This window comes from Grampus griseus (assembly GCF_964374135.1).
Source record: "Grampus griseus genome assembly, chromosome: 6".
NCBI classification, from domain to species: domain Eukaryota; kingdom Metazoa; phylum Chordata; class Mammalia; order Artiodactyla; family Delphinidae; genus Grampus; species Grampus griseus.
In genome coordinates, this window is record NC_139000.1 from 108,108,953 (window position 1) to 108,123,261 (window position 14,309).

The window sequence follows — 14,309 nt, forward strand, 5'->3', positions numbered from 1 at the left end:
AGAAAAAAACAAAGGGGTTAAAACATTTTTGAGTATTATAGAAAAAAATTACAGCTACTGCTCTACACTTTCACGAAAGGCTTTACTTTTCTATTACAAAACTGAAAAAAACCCTAGAAATTAAGACATTAAAAAAAAAGCTAATTTAGGACTTGTGCACATTTTAACATAGTAGTTTCAGACATGAAAAGTAACTTTTTAAGAAATCGCTTAACATTTTCGCTTTATAACCCTTATAAAAAGAAATTAAAAGACAAAAGCATATATCACTCAGCTTGTAGCACAGATTCAACCATTAAGATGGTCTCAATATTGCTTCCTAGCTTCCTCCAGAGAGTTCTCTGCTACTAGTTAGGTCTGCCCCACTGAATTTATTACAGGAGACATCGTGGAAATGGTATAAAATAGCATTTTTAAGATTTTTAATCTAGTTGAATCTCACTGTTGTTAGAGGTCATTAAATGATGCCTCCCAATGGAATGCCATTGAATTCAGTGATTTTTGTTCAGAATGAAGCAACTACACCGACTGGTGTAAAGATGACGGTCGATGGCTAAGAGTTTGTGACAGCTCATAACGCTAAATATTATCTATCAAAAACAGAGGAGAGGGCTTCCCTGGTGGCGCAGTGGTTGAGAGTCCGCCTGCCGATGCAGGGGACACGGGCTCGTGCCCCGGTCCGGGAGGATCCCACATGCCGCGGAGCGGCTGGGCCCGTGAGCCATGGCCGCTGAGCCTGCGCGTCCGGAGCCTGTGCTCCGCAACGGGAGAGGCCACAACAGTGAGAGGCCCGCGTACCGCAAAAAAAAAAAAAAAAAATAGAGGAGAAAATTGGGGAAAACGGGGAGTAAGGGTCAAGTATATAACTCTGTAGGATTGCTGTGTTCATATATAAAACCGTTAAAAGGTTTGTGGATACTTTTGGAAAAACAGTCTACTACAGCCCTAATTCCGGAATCCAAATTTCAAGATTGATTTTGTTTTTTACGGTAAGGGAAAAAGCTACAGTCCTGTAGGAAAGTGGAGAAACACTGAAACACTAGGGAAATGTAAAGCAAGGAAAACATCAACTATTCTCAGCTCTTGCTTCTCATCAGTATTTCCGAGAAGCCGGACTGCCCCTGAGCTCAGAGGCTCCAACAGCAGAAATGGGTCCGTCTAGGACTTCCCACCCTAAGTTACAACCTGATCTGAGAAGATGAGCTCTTCCCATTTCTTCGTTATCAAAAGGATATCCCAGTCGGGTTCATGGGCAAGGTACGTCTAGCGCTCTCCTCCCCTGCACTTGATTTAAAAGGATGAAAAGGCAGCCCTGGTCACTCGCCCCAGCCGGGGCCTCGGTTAGGGCAGCGGAGAGAGGCGACCCCGGCCCATCCCGGGGCGCAGCCCCGCCTGCACCCCCGCGCTCACCCAGCAGCGGCCGAGCAAAGAACGGGCTCCAAAGGCCTCCGGACCCGCACAACGGGCAGAAGGGGTGGTAGCATGTGCAATCCCAGAGCCCCGGGAGCCCAGCCTCCAGCAACGACTCCCTGCGGCCCGACGCCGACGCCGGGACGCGCTTCTCCCGCCGACCGTTTGTATTCTGAGCAGCGGGTGGAAGCCCGCCACGCACCGCGGCAGGACCTTCCAAGCTGCCGGCTCCCCTGCGCTCCTGGATTCCCCGCTGCAGATTCCACAGCACGTTCGTACAGAGGCCTGGGAAGACTGACCCTGCCGAGAGTCTTTTCTACGTCCAGTCCGATCCCAAGGTGCAGATTCGAAGTCTGCCTGGTTCTGAGGCTCAGAGGGGCTCGGACTGCGAAGTGAGAGGCCGGGACTCTGTGGCGAATCGTAGATCGAGGGGATAAAAATACTTCTTCTTGAAGCGCCCCCGAATACGGACGTCACTTCCGGCAACAATAGGAAACGTCAAAACTCGGAGAGTCGGCCGCTCAGGCTGCTGCAGCCTGGGGCACGCTGAATTCGGAGGGATCAGGTGCTGTTTCTGGAATTCTCCCCGACCTCACCTCCACCAGCGTGAACAAATAAAGTTTGAACCGGCTTCTCCATGGCCTGGGCACCCCTTCCCGGCTGAGCCATTTTCTTTTTGGCTGAAAGCCCCCGCCCAGAGGCCGATTCGTCGCGGCGGCGGTGGGGAATCGCAGGTCGCTCAGGTAAGGGTGTCACCCTAGATATTTCAGAGTTCTTGCCTCTCTTCCCTGTACACCCCTACTTTTCTTCTCGGAAATGATGACCACCGGTGCTCCAGTTGGCAGAAACTTGCCAACCAGCGAGACTTTGGGGCCAATGGCTGTGCGAAGCACCTTGAGTGACAGCGGTGTTGGCTAATTAAAATGAGGAATCCGTGTCAGGAGGCGGGAGTAGGTGTGCTCCTTGTGTTCCTGGGTGACTGGGGACCCCTAGGTCAGCTTGGGACCCCAGGTAGGAGCCGGCTTCACTCTGAAATAAAGCCGGGAAACAGCAGAGGTTACGCTCTTCTAAGCCCAGGTGTTGCTTTCCAAGTAGAATGTGTTTTTGGTGCATAGGCAGAGTTTTTGGCTCTTAACATACTTTTTACAGTAACGTGAATGCAAACACATCCAGTTAAGGTCACGATGGATTGCCAGTTGCTTCAGCTGTTAAACTTTGGTTATAAACTCGGCAGATTCTTAACTTGTCTCTTGCTTGTTTCTCTGTGACTAGGCTCTAGTTTCTTATATGGTGGGTGCTCACTTAATTATTATTAAAATTGGGTGAAATCACAAATGGATCCCAATCCTCAGTCGTTTAAGGGTTTTGTTTTGTTTTTAGGTTCTGTATGTATTTAGTAATTTAATAATTGAATCTACTTCTTTTAACAAGTGGAGTCTTTATTTTCAAGGATCCCAGGTATTTCCATATCAATAGATTATGACCTTTATTACTGCAAAGTGAAGCTAATTTATGTTTTCCATTTCAGCTTTCCATATATTTTTTTAATGTTGCAGCTGGTGACCATATTTCTGGGATAGGGAGAATTTTTACCCCCTAAGAAAATGGTTCACAAACTTGAGCAGATATCAGAATTAAGAATAAATTTTATTCTCTTTTCGGGTTGAGTAGGAAACTCACCATTTTTATCCAGTTAACTTGACAGTTTGTCTGAGATACTGTATACAGTATGGCAGCTGACTTTCGCTCAAGTGAGCAATCCAAGAGAGAGCACCCAAGACTCTCTCTAGTCTTCTATAAGCTAATCTCAGAAGGAGCATTCCATCACTACTGCCATATTCTGTTGACAGGAGTCAATAAATCCAACTCAGTCACTGTGGAGAGGATTACACAAGGGCGTGAGTCCCAAGACGCAAGGGTCTATGGGAGCCATCTTAGAGGCGGCCTAACGCAGACACCCTGGCTAATAACTTTTAGGAGTTAATAGATAGAAATAACTGAGCAAAAATATGCCTGATTGTAATGAAATAGACAAACTTATACATGGATTTTATTTCTTGGAAAGTTGTTTTTTTTTTTTTTCCTGGGGCGGGTCTTTTTTTTTCTACTAAATGCCTGAAGAGAGGCTTATTATTTTTCTTGGAAAGCTTTGCTTGAGGAATGACATGTGTGAGAGGAAGGTTTGTGTTTTTAAGGTGTACGTGAACAGAGCATATCACAACTGGAGACTGTGTATTCCTTACCCATTGCCATTTTATATGGTTGAAATGGTTTCAAAATAAACATGAGCGAAGATAGCTTTAAAGGTGGAAAGAAGTTAGGAAAGGCTAGAGGTAAGCCTTTCTAGTGTAGAAAGAATGTGGCAGTCTCTATGTTGGTATGAGAGCAAATAGGGGTGGGAGAGGTCTGTCTGAGAACAGAAATGTGTTTGTGTGTTTGTTTTTAAGCATTTTTAGATGTCAGGTACCACCTTCTTTCAGCATTACCTGGCCGCACATCACCAGCACAGCTTTTGTCAGTGAACCAAATGAGCTTATTGGAAATGAAAGGTACGGGCTTCCGGGTTTATTGTGACACTGTTTTGGCCTTGACCCACTGTAAATTTGCCTATGCTTCTTCCAGGTTTGAAAGATGTTGTCATCTTTTATACCTCAGGTGCTTAACGCCAGCCCGACTGTGTCAATCCTCAAATTGTAGATTTGGCTTTTAAATAGGTACTCCCTATCAGGTTAACATAGTTCATTTATAGTAGGTTACAACCAATTAACTAGTGCAGTTTTGGGCCCTTAGATGTCTGCTAAATTTAGTTTTGGCCCCTTAGATGTCTGCCAGATTTTAAACAGGTGCTTGCTAAAATAACACAGTTGAAATACTTCATTCACAAAATATCTTATGGTAATAACTAGATAAGCTAAACCATGCCTTGTAATTTATTACACTTATTATCAGTTTAATAGGGAATGTTTTGTGTGTTTATTGTGCTTAGAATTGCATAAATTAAAAGATAGTTATTTTCCTTATTTCACGATACAAAAATATGAATTACCAAGAAATTACCTTTTCTTTGATCACAAAGCATTGAAATTAGGCATTCAAATTTATGATTTTATCGTTCATTACTTAACCAACTGCTATGTATTGATACAACTCTCTTTTTTTCCGACATTTTGATTCAGATTTGGAAACTGAGGCTAATCCATTGGCTGACCTATGATAATGTGTCAAAATCATTAACATGAAGTCTATGAATTATACATCAACTCACGTTGCATTTCCATTGAATTATTTTACTTACTATTTTAAAACAACTTTAATGAAATACATCCACTTCTAGAAATTTATGTTCTCCATTTCTTTATTTTTTTCTCGTGGTTTTGTTTTACTGACATTTATTGACATAGATTATCCAGTGAAACTTGAATGAGTTTATATTCTATTTAGGGCAAGTGCTTTTGTGATGTAGATAGAGATGAGAAAAGATATTTGCTTTCAAGTTTAGGCTGTTTGGGAATTTAGCTCTGTGATCAGCAGTTTGTATGTATTCTGCAAGAGCAGATTGCAGGGGATTTCATAAGCTATTTGAAAGAAGGAACAAGATTTTAGCAAGTGAGCCATGCTTGGAGAGCCCCTATCTGCTCATCCTGAGCAGTGATTTGTAGAAGTCATGGACATGGGGGGAAACAGATGGAAAGGACAGATGCTAAATACACATACACAGGCACACATACGTCCATCTCCGTCACCTCTTCCTTTTATTTTAATTTTTTAGGATTTTCTCATTTTTATAGGATCATAGAATTTTATAGCAAAAAGAGAACTTAGGGATCATCAAGTTCAAAACCCGCTTTTTACCGGTGAGGAAAGTGAGGCTTTGAGTATTGTGCCCTCTACTCACAACTAGTTGAAGGAGCCTGAATCAAGCTCATGCTTTGTGTCAGTCTGTTTTCATTGTTAGATGTTTTCTCATCTCACTTCTGACTTTCCTGTTGGCTCCTGTCAATATTTATTTTATGTTAATACCTTGTCTTATTTGTGTAAAAGCAATTCAGTGAGAATTACAGTTTTTGTTTTGTTTTCCCATTTTTTTTTATTATGGTGAAATATACATAACATAAAATTTGCCATCTTAGATTTTTTTTTTTTGCGGTACGTGGGCCTCTCACTGTTGTGGCCTCTCCCGTTGCGGAGGGGCCCAGCCGCTCCTCAGCATGTGGGATCTTCCCGGACTGGGGCACGAACCCGTGTCCCCTGCATCGTCAGGCGGACTCTCAACCACTGAGCCACCAGGGAAGCCCCATCTTAGCCATTTTTAAGTGTACAGTTCAGTGGCATTAATAAACACATCGTTTTGTTTTTTAATTCTACAACTCTCATAGGAATGGCTTTGCAGTCAGTGGGCATGGAGTGTGGTGTGCCATGAGGAGGTAGGTTGTGATGTGCTGCCATGACCACTGCTGATTGCAGTTGGGTTGAGTAAAGAGTGCAGTTAAAGAATCAGTGTAATTAAAAATAATGCCAGTGAGAAATTTAATAAATTTATTTTATTTGAAAGTTGAAACAGACAGTGGAACATCTCTTGCAAAAGAAGCTGAAGAAATAAGTGAAATTAAATAAGCCCCCAATTCTCTGCTTTTTGGTTACATTTTAAATGATATCTTAATGTTTACATTTGTTTAGATGCCATTTGGTAACACTCATTACAGAATCAAAGAACAGGAAAAAACCTTCAGAAAATAAAGTAATATTGTAAATCTTTTTCGAATTAAAAAAAAAACCTACAATGGTATGCTTTTTAGTAGCAAAAACTGCTCTTGCAGGACCAGATCTTTAAATTTAATGACTGAGTTTTTTTGTTTGTTTTGTTTTTTTTATGTTTTTAATGTACCCTGTGACCTCTTAGTACTTAGCTATTTCCCTCCTGAAAAAGGCCTCCTTGTGGACTTACCCTTCCTTCATTTCTCTACAGTTGTTGCCTTTCAATGTTAGAAGTGTGATTGGTTATCAGGTTTTTTCTTTTCTTTTTTCCCCTCTACTCAGTCTGTTCTAAACTACTTTGGTGGTCTGCTCTTTTGGAAGTAGAGAAGTAAATGTTGGGCTGCCAATTTGGTTATATATGTATAAAATATTTTATCATAGACTCTCCCATGTTCTTATGCCTTTGAGTAATATCACATGATAACACTTAAAAAGGTTTTTAAAACCTAAAGTAACCAAAAATCTAGTTGTTACTTTCTCATTGGAAAAAAATTGAAAATCTCTAAGAAGATATAAATGAGTGAATTTCCTCATCTTTAAGGCAATAGAATTTGCATGTTAGAGATAATTCTTTTGGTACACATTTTAGGTCTTTATCTGAGATAGGAAATTTCTTATTTGTAAACCCCACTATTTAGACACTTAAGAAATATTGAAAAAAACTAACCATTTATAATGAGTGTTTAAAGTAGCTCATTCATGTCACTCATAAAGTAGCCATTCATGTTAAACCCGTGATTTAACACTGCTTGCTCAGGAAGAGACTTTATGGAATCTCGTTTGCTTCAGACAAAAGTGTTTAAAGCAGAATGCTTTCCTGAGACCTCCAGGCTGCTTTGTGCTCTTCCCATCTTCCACTGCATGTCATCCATCCATCTAAATGATGCATAATCCATTCTTTATTACATATATTTGTTTCCACAGCATGTGCTATTTGAATGCTTAGTGCCATAAAATTGCTAAAAGCAGTGGTACAGTGTGTTCTTTTAGAATAGTACTTTATTTGATGTTTAACTTGTTACATAGGGATGTTTTGATTAAAGCTGCTTAATATATTTTAAAGATAATTTTATATTAGATATACCAACAGGTATTAATAAAGTAATCTCTATTATTCTTTTGTGGAAATACTCTACTCTTTTGAAAAGAGAACAAGACATTACAATAACAGAAAAGTATTGTTCTCATAAACGTTAATAATTAACTTGATAGAGTTCTTGGTAATTAATCTAATCTATGCTGCGTCCTAAGTGGAAGTGCCTTTGTGCTATGTTACAACAGATTTGTTTAGACTACCACTGTATTTCTTTTTTAAAAAATGAGAAAAGTACATCCAAAATATGTCAGAAAAATATAGCTGTTTCTCAGATTTTCGCATTAGAAAAAAGGAAATGAGTCAGGGCGTACATACTGCTTTGCCAATTAAAAGATGCTTTTATATATGTTATCTCAGTTAAGGCGTATAGCAATCCTGTAAAATAGATAGGAGTGATTTCCCCTATTTTGTAGGTAACCAAAGATCAGAAACCTCGTTTGAAATATCTGAGGTCATACAGCGTATGGCATAACTGGAACTCCAACTTTAAATTCACTCTCCAAAATAGCAGTGTCAGGAAAACCTACACATTTCGCTCAAGCACACATCATAGAGCCCACATTCTCTAGTCTCAGCATAATAAAGCTAGATACTAATTTTAAAAACCAAAAGGCCTAAATACTTAGATTAAAAAATACAGACTTCTAAATTATCCAGTCAATGTGTAAAAAAAGTACTATTATTATTGTCGCTGTTATTTTCATAGAAACAAGGATATCTAAGTAGTAAGGAGATTAAACAACTTATTGATTTTTAAAATATTTTTACCAAATTGGATCATTATTCCCACAAATCAGAAATATTATAAAATTGGAATTGAAGCAATCCAAATTAAATCACATTAGTTTATGTACTTTGATTTTTAATGAGTAGTTAAACCAATTTTCTTTAATGTATTTTGCATTTATGCTGGGTTTTTTTTTTATTAGACCAAGTAACAGGCACACATCAATCCTTTTGCATTTATACCGTTACTCAGTTATTGATACTTCCTAGGTAAATAGTCAAAACATTATTATAGATCTGTATCCTTAAGTATTCGTATTCCTTGATTCTGTCTTCTTTTAATCTATACAGTACATTCCACAAAGTCAGAGGTGATTCATAGGTCATAGATTTTTAATAATTAGTTGGGTATCCTTAAATCTAAAATAGTTACTATTTGTCATAGACACTAGACTTGCTGTGTCCTTGGTCACCTTCTTTAGAGTGTTTATTAGAATCTCTAGTTCTTTGAAAAACTATATTGTGGTATCATTTACATACCGTAAAATTCACCCATTTTAAGTGTACAATACTCTGTCCTTTTTTTTTCCAGTTAATTGTAGATACACATGCAGTTGCAAGAAATATACCAAGAGATCTCTTGTACACTTTGCCTAGTTTCCCTAGGCAGTGACATATTGCATAACTATTATATACTATCACAACCAGGATATTGACATTAATACATTGCGCCTATCTTATTCAGAATTCCCCAGTTTATTTTTGCTCAAATGTGTATCTGTGTGTATGAGATTCTGTGCAGATTCACATATCCAGCACCACAGTCAAGACACTGAACAGTTCAAACACCACCGGGATCCCTGGTGCTGCCCTTTTATAACTACACCCACCTCCCTCCTGGGTAATGATGCTGAACGTCTATCATGTGATTGTGTACCATTTGTATGTCCTCTTCGGCGAAATATCTGTTCATGTCTTATGTTCAATTTTTCTTTTTTAACATCTTTATTGGAGTATAATTGCTTTACAATGGTATGTTAGTTTCTGCTGTATAACAAAGTGAATCAACTATACATATACATATATCCGCATATCTCTTCCCTCTTGCCTCTCCCTCCCTCCCTCCCTATCCCACCCCTCTAGGTGGACAAAAAGCACAGAGCTGATCTCCCTGTGCTATGCAGGTGCTTTCCACTAGCTATCTACCTTACGTTTGGTAGTGTATATATGTCAATGCTACTCTCTCACTTCGTCCCAGCTTACCCTTCCCCTTCCCCGTGTCCTCAAGTCCGTTCTCTATGTCTGCATCTTTATTCCTGCCCTGCCCCTAGGTTTTTTTTTAGATTCCATATATTATGTGTTAGCATAGGGTATTTGTTTTTCTCTTTCTGACTTACTTTACTTTGTATGACAGACTCTAGGTCCATCCACCTCACTACAGATAACTCAATTTCGTTTCTTTTTATGGCTGAGTAATATTTCATTGTATATATGTGCCACATCTTTATCCATTCATCTGTCGATGGACACTTAGTTTGCTTCCATGTCCTGGCTATTGTAAATATTATGTTCATTTTTAATTGAATTGTTTAATTTTTTGCTTTTGAGTTTGAAAATTGTTTATGTATTCTCGATACTAGTCCTTTGTCAGATATGTGGTTTGGAAATATTTTCTCTCAGTCTGTAGCTTGTGTTTTTGTCTTCACATGGGCTATCAAAGAGCAAAAGTTTTAATATTGATGAGGTCGACTTTATCAACTTTTACTTTTATGGATCATACTTTTGATGAACTCTCTTTGCCTAGACATAGATCCCTAAGATTTCCTTCTCTGTATTTTTCTAAAAGTTTTATTCTTTTATGCTTTACATTTAAGTCTATGATCCATTCTGATGAGTTTTTGAAAGATGTGATATTTAGGTCGAGGTTCATCTAATTCAGTTTTTCTTATTGTTTACCATTCATCCATTCTTGCAGTCAACAAATATTTACTGAGTGCTTTGTAGGTCTAAGGCACTGTGTTTGGTATTGGATTTTTCCATGTAGCCTATTGTGTTGAATTAGTCCCCCATCTTAGTACTTACAGGCAGTTCTTACTCTGCACAGTACCATGTAAACTGAAATGCATGAGTGTTAGAACTGTGGCCTTGCTGTGCACAGTCCCATGGAACTGTCAGCCAGTAGTTAGCTTGGTACTGTACAAGGCAAGGACTACCTGTATATATTTTTAAATTTTTATTTCTTTTAATAAACAATAATAAAGCACAGTATGATAGTTAAGTTCCAAAATTATTGTCATCTTAAGGAACATATGTTTGAGTAATTCGTATTTTATTTTATTTATTTCTTTAAATTAATTAATTAATTGATTATTTATCTTTGGCTGCATTGGGTCTTTGTTGCTGTGCGTGGGCTTTCTCTAGTTGCGGCCAGCGGGGACTACTCTTCGTTGTGGTGCACGGGCTTCTCATTGTGGTGGCTTCTCTTGTTGTGGAGCATGGGCTCTAGGCGTGTGGGCTTCAGTAGTTGTGGCACGCAGGCTCAGTACTTGTGGCTCGCGGGCTCTAGAGCGCAGTCTCAGTAGTTGTGGGGCACAGGCTTCGTTGCTTCGCAGCATGTGGGATCTTCCCGGACCAGGGCTCGAACCCCTCTCCCCTGCATTGGCAGGCAGATTCTTAACCACTGCACCACCAGGGAAGCCCCTAATTCGTATTTTATAATCAAGAAATATGCTTTAAAAATATAGATCTCAACAGTTGTAACATTGATTTCAAAGATCCAAGAAACTGACACTCTATCCATAAAGCTCTTTATAATTCAAGTTCCTGGGATGTGAAGATGTCATAAAGATCTAGAGTAGAACTTTCTTATTAATCGATTTATTTTGTGATACCGCCATAAGGACTCTTGATATGTTGAATCGTCCCATGAAGTCTTAAAGTTTTCATTTCTAGAAACATGTCTATAGTGATTAAAGATGATGGTAGTACTTAACTGCCAAAAAGTATCTCTGTTATCACTGACTGATAACTAAATACTTGACCTTATTTGCCAAGCTAAGAGTGTCAGCCTAAGCAAAGTTAGTTTCTTCTAACTTTATATATTTACTAGTTGTTATTTTTTTCTCCTAGCGAAGGTAAATGGCATCTCCGAATTCACAGATCCTCAATTAATGGAATTTGGAACCAGGATTATAACTACTCAGATCATTAGGTCCAGAATAACCAGGTGCACTCTGAAATGGGAGAACCAAAATAAATAAGAGTTATCATTTAAAGCGGACTGAGTGGTGACTACAAAACTACCTGTTATGATAAATTCCCTGTGGCTTAGGTTCTCTTAACCCCTATAAGTTCCATGGAATAAGACTTATTCACTGTTTATCTGGTGAGGAAAATGAGTACCACAGACTATAAGCTAAACAGATTCTGTGTGGGAGTCTGAACCAGATCTTTTTTCACGTCAAAGTGTATGTGCTTTCCACAAGAACAGTAGCCTAAAGAGAGGCTGCAGCTGGGAGCAGCATGGAGGTAATAAGCAGTGACAGAGGGAGAAGAGATGAGAGCTGGTGATGAAGAAGCAGATGGTGGATCGTCTTTGCCAGTTCTGGGCATAAGGTTTGGTGGTTAAGACTAACCTTTGGACTCAGATAGACCTGAGATGGAATCCTAAGTTTTCCATTTGCCAGCTCTGAGATCTTGGGCAAAGTTGCTTAACCTCTCTGAGTCACTATTTCTTCAGCTATAAAATTAGAATAATATCTACCTATGAAGGTTGTTTTGAGGACAAAAATGAGATAATGTATTAAAACTTCCACAATGCTTGGCATAGAGTAAGTACTAAATAAATTGTGGTTTATAGTACAAAAACAATATTATGGTTTAATATTTATATTATTAAATATTATGTTAAAAATATTGTGCACATAATATTATGTATGGAAGGAGGGAACACAGCCAGGAATTCCAAGCCTTAAATCTGCACATGCAAAGTTAAAGGGGTACTTTTTTCCCCTACTTTCTTTAAAAATACTTCTTCAGCCTTTAAAAGAAAATTTTCTATCGCAACTGACAAGAATAATTCTTACTATTTTGATGTTTGCCTTGACAGGGGTCTCCTACTACTCTTAAACTGTGATGCTGAGCATTTATCTCCGTGATGGTTTTCAGTCTGTATGATGCTAAGCTCTTAGGGCAGTAATTCTTATACTTAGTGCACATCAAACTCAGTTATTTTCAAGTTTCACATGCTTGGATTCCTCAATCAGGAGATTTCTGTTTACAGAAAGGTTGTACGATCAATAAAAATAACTGGTGTGTACCTTTTACCCAGATTCACCAATTTTAAACATTTTGCAACATTGCGTTAACATTCTCTCTGTATAGAGACAGATGTTTCTGTTTTTCTGAACCATTTGAGACTGTCTTATACATTATGCCTCAATAATTCAGTTTTTTTCTTAAAGAACAAGAATATACTCTGACAAAACCGCTGTACAGTTATCAAATTCAGAAAAGTTGACATTCATATAAGTATTTTTATCCAGTCTACAGCCCGTATGTCTAGTTTTTCAGTTATCCCAATAATGTCCTTTCTAGCACTATTTTTTCATGCTAAGATCCAGTCCACACACTGCATTTAGATGTCATGTTTTTCAGTGTCCTTTAATCTGGGATGATTCCTTTCTTTGTCTTCACAGCATTGGCAATTTTGAAGGAAAAAAAAGATTATTTATAGACTCTTGGGTTTCTCTGATATTCCTCATGATTAGATAAAGGTTATATATTTTTGGCCAGAGTACTGTATAATTGTTATATCCTTCTCAGGGTATCACGTCCAGAGAGGCATATATGTCCTATCCTTCTCAGGGTATCATGTCCAGAGAGGCATATATGTCCGTTTGTCTCTTACTGGTAAATGTTAAGTTTGAACACTTGGTTAAATATTGTCTGATTTCTTAATTTCTTTTTGTAATTAATGAGTAATATATTTGAGACTCTGTAAATCTTCCATTCTTTATCAAATTCCAGATTCAGCACCCACTGATAATTCTTGCCTTAAGAATTAGTTTTTCTATGATGGTAGTTAAATGATGATTTTTCTAACTCATTATTCAGAATTTTACTATAAGGAAGAGCTTTCCTTTCTTCATGTAATATTTAGTGATAATCAGTGTAGACTCACTCATGGATTTCTTTTTTTTATGTGATAATTGAAGTATCATTCAATAAGTTTTACTGAAATGCTCATCATTTTCACTCTGTGAAAATATGGTTTTGTCAAAACAAATGAGCAACATTTTATTATTAGCTGTGAAGTGCACTTTATATGTAATGTTTAATACAACAGCCCTCTGAACTATATGTATTACCACTATATTATATGCAAATTATCACCTTAAATATGAGGAAACCAAAGCTTAGACTAGTCGAGTAGATTCCCCAAGGTCCTGTAAGTGCTCGTCAGTGAAGTCAGGATTTGAACTCGAGTCTGTTCAACTTCAAAGTCCACAGCACTATGCTCCCTCTGTGACTTGCTTCACAGCTTCTGTAGTGGATCTCCTGTCTTTTTGAGAGTTTTATCACTTTTCTGACAGTTCTGTCCACCTTCCACACCACTATTACCCTAAGGAAGACTGGGAGTGGGGTGGAACACTGTCGACACCCTTTCCTTTCTCCGAAGGATAAATATATGATAGTAATACTTCTCAAGTGATATATCATACTGTGTTCATGCTTCGTATCAAGAACTGCTTTAAAGGGAAAAAGACATCCCGCAAGGGTAACTTGCAATAGAAGAATATTTATTTAGCAGTAGAAGAATAGAAAATGCAGTTTTCTTTGTCTGAATCACGTGTAGATGAGCCTCAAACCTCCACCCTCCCCATCAACTTGTTTTAATCCTAAGAACCAGCTGTTGGCTTAACCTCTTTTCTACCTGCTGGATGCTTTCCGAATCACTTTATCCAGTGCTCTATTTAAGTGATCCCCATTAAAGTCCAGAGCCTAGGGAAATCACCCTGATTCTGTGTCCCCTAGCAACATCCCTGAGAGTAATAACAGCTGCCTAACCATATGTCCCTAGAAAGATGTTGTAGGGAAAGTACATACAAAATTGATACTAAATGCCTTAAATCTTGAGACTTCAGACATCACAGTCACCACGTTTGATTATTTACCTTTAGTGCTACAAATGCAAAAGAGAAGAATAAATATAATTATCTAAAATGACGACAGATGTACTGGGTGAGCTTAGCAATCAATTCAATTTCTAGATATTTTCTTGCTAAGATAAACAGAGAAATGGCTATGATAAAATTTTTTA

The 14,309-nt window shown here is 38.3% G+C and overlaps 1 protein-coding gene across 1 annotated transcript in view; it reads left to right on the forward strand.

Annotated features, from left to right (window-relative positions):
- The first annotated feature begins 1,910 nt into the window (after window positions 1-1,910).
- FBXO8 (F-box protein 8) overlaps window positions 1,911-14,309 on the forward strand; it is a 38,888-nt gene continuing 26,489 nt past the window's right edge. The window contains exon 1 of the mRNA XM_082656981.1: window positions 1,911-2,153. The gene's annotated coding sequence lies outside the window, so the exon portion shown is untranslated. The remainder of the gene's footprint in view (window positions 2,154-14,309) is intronic.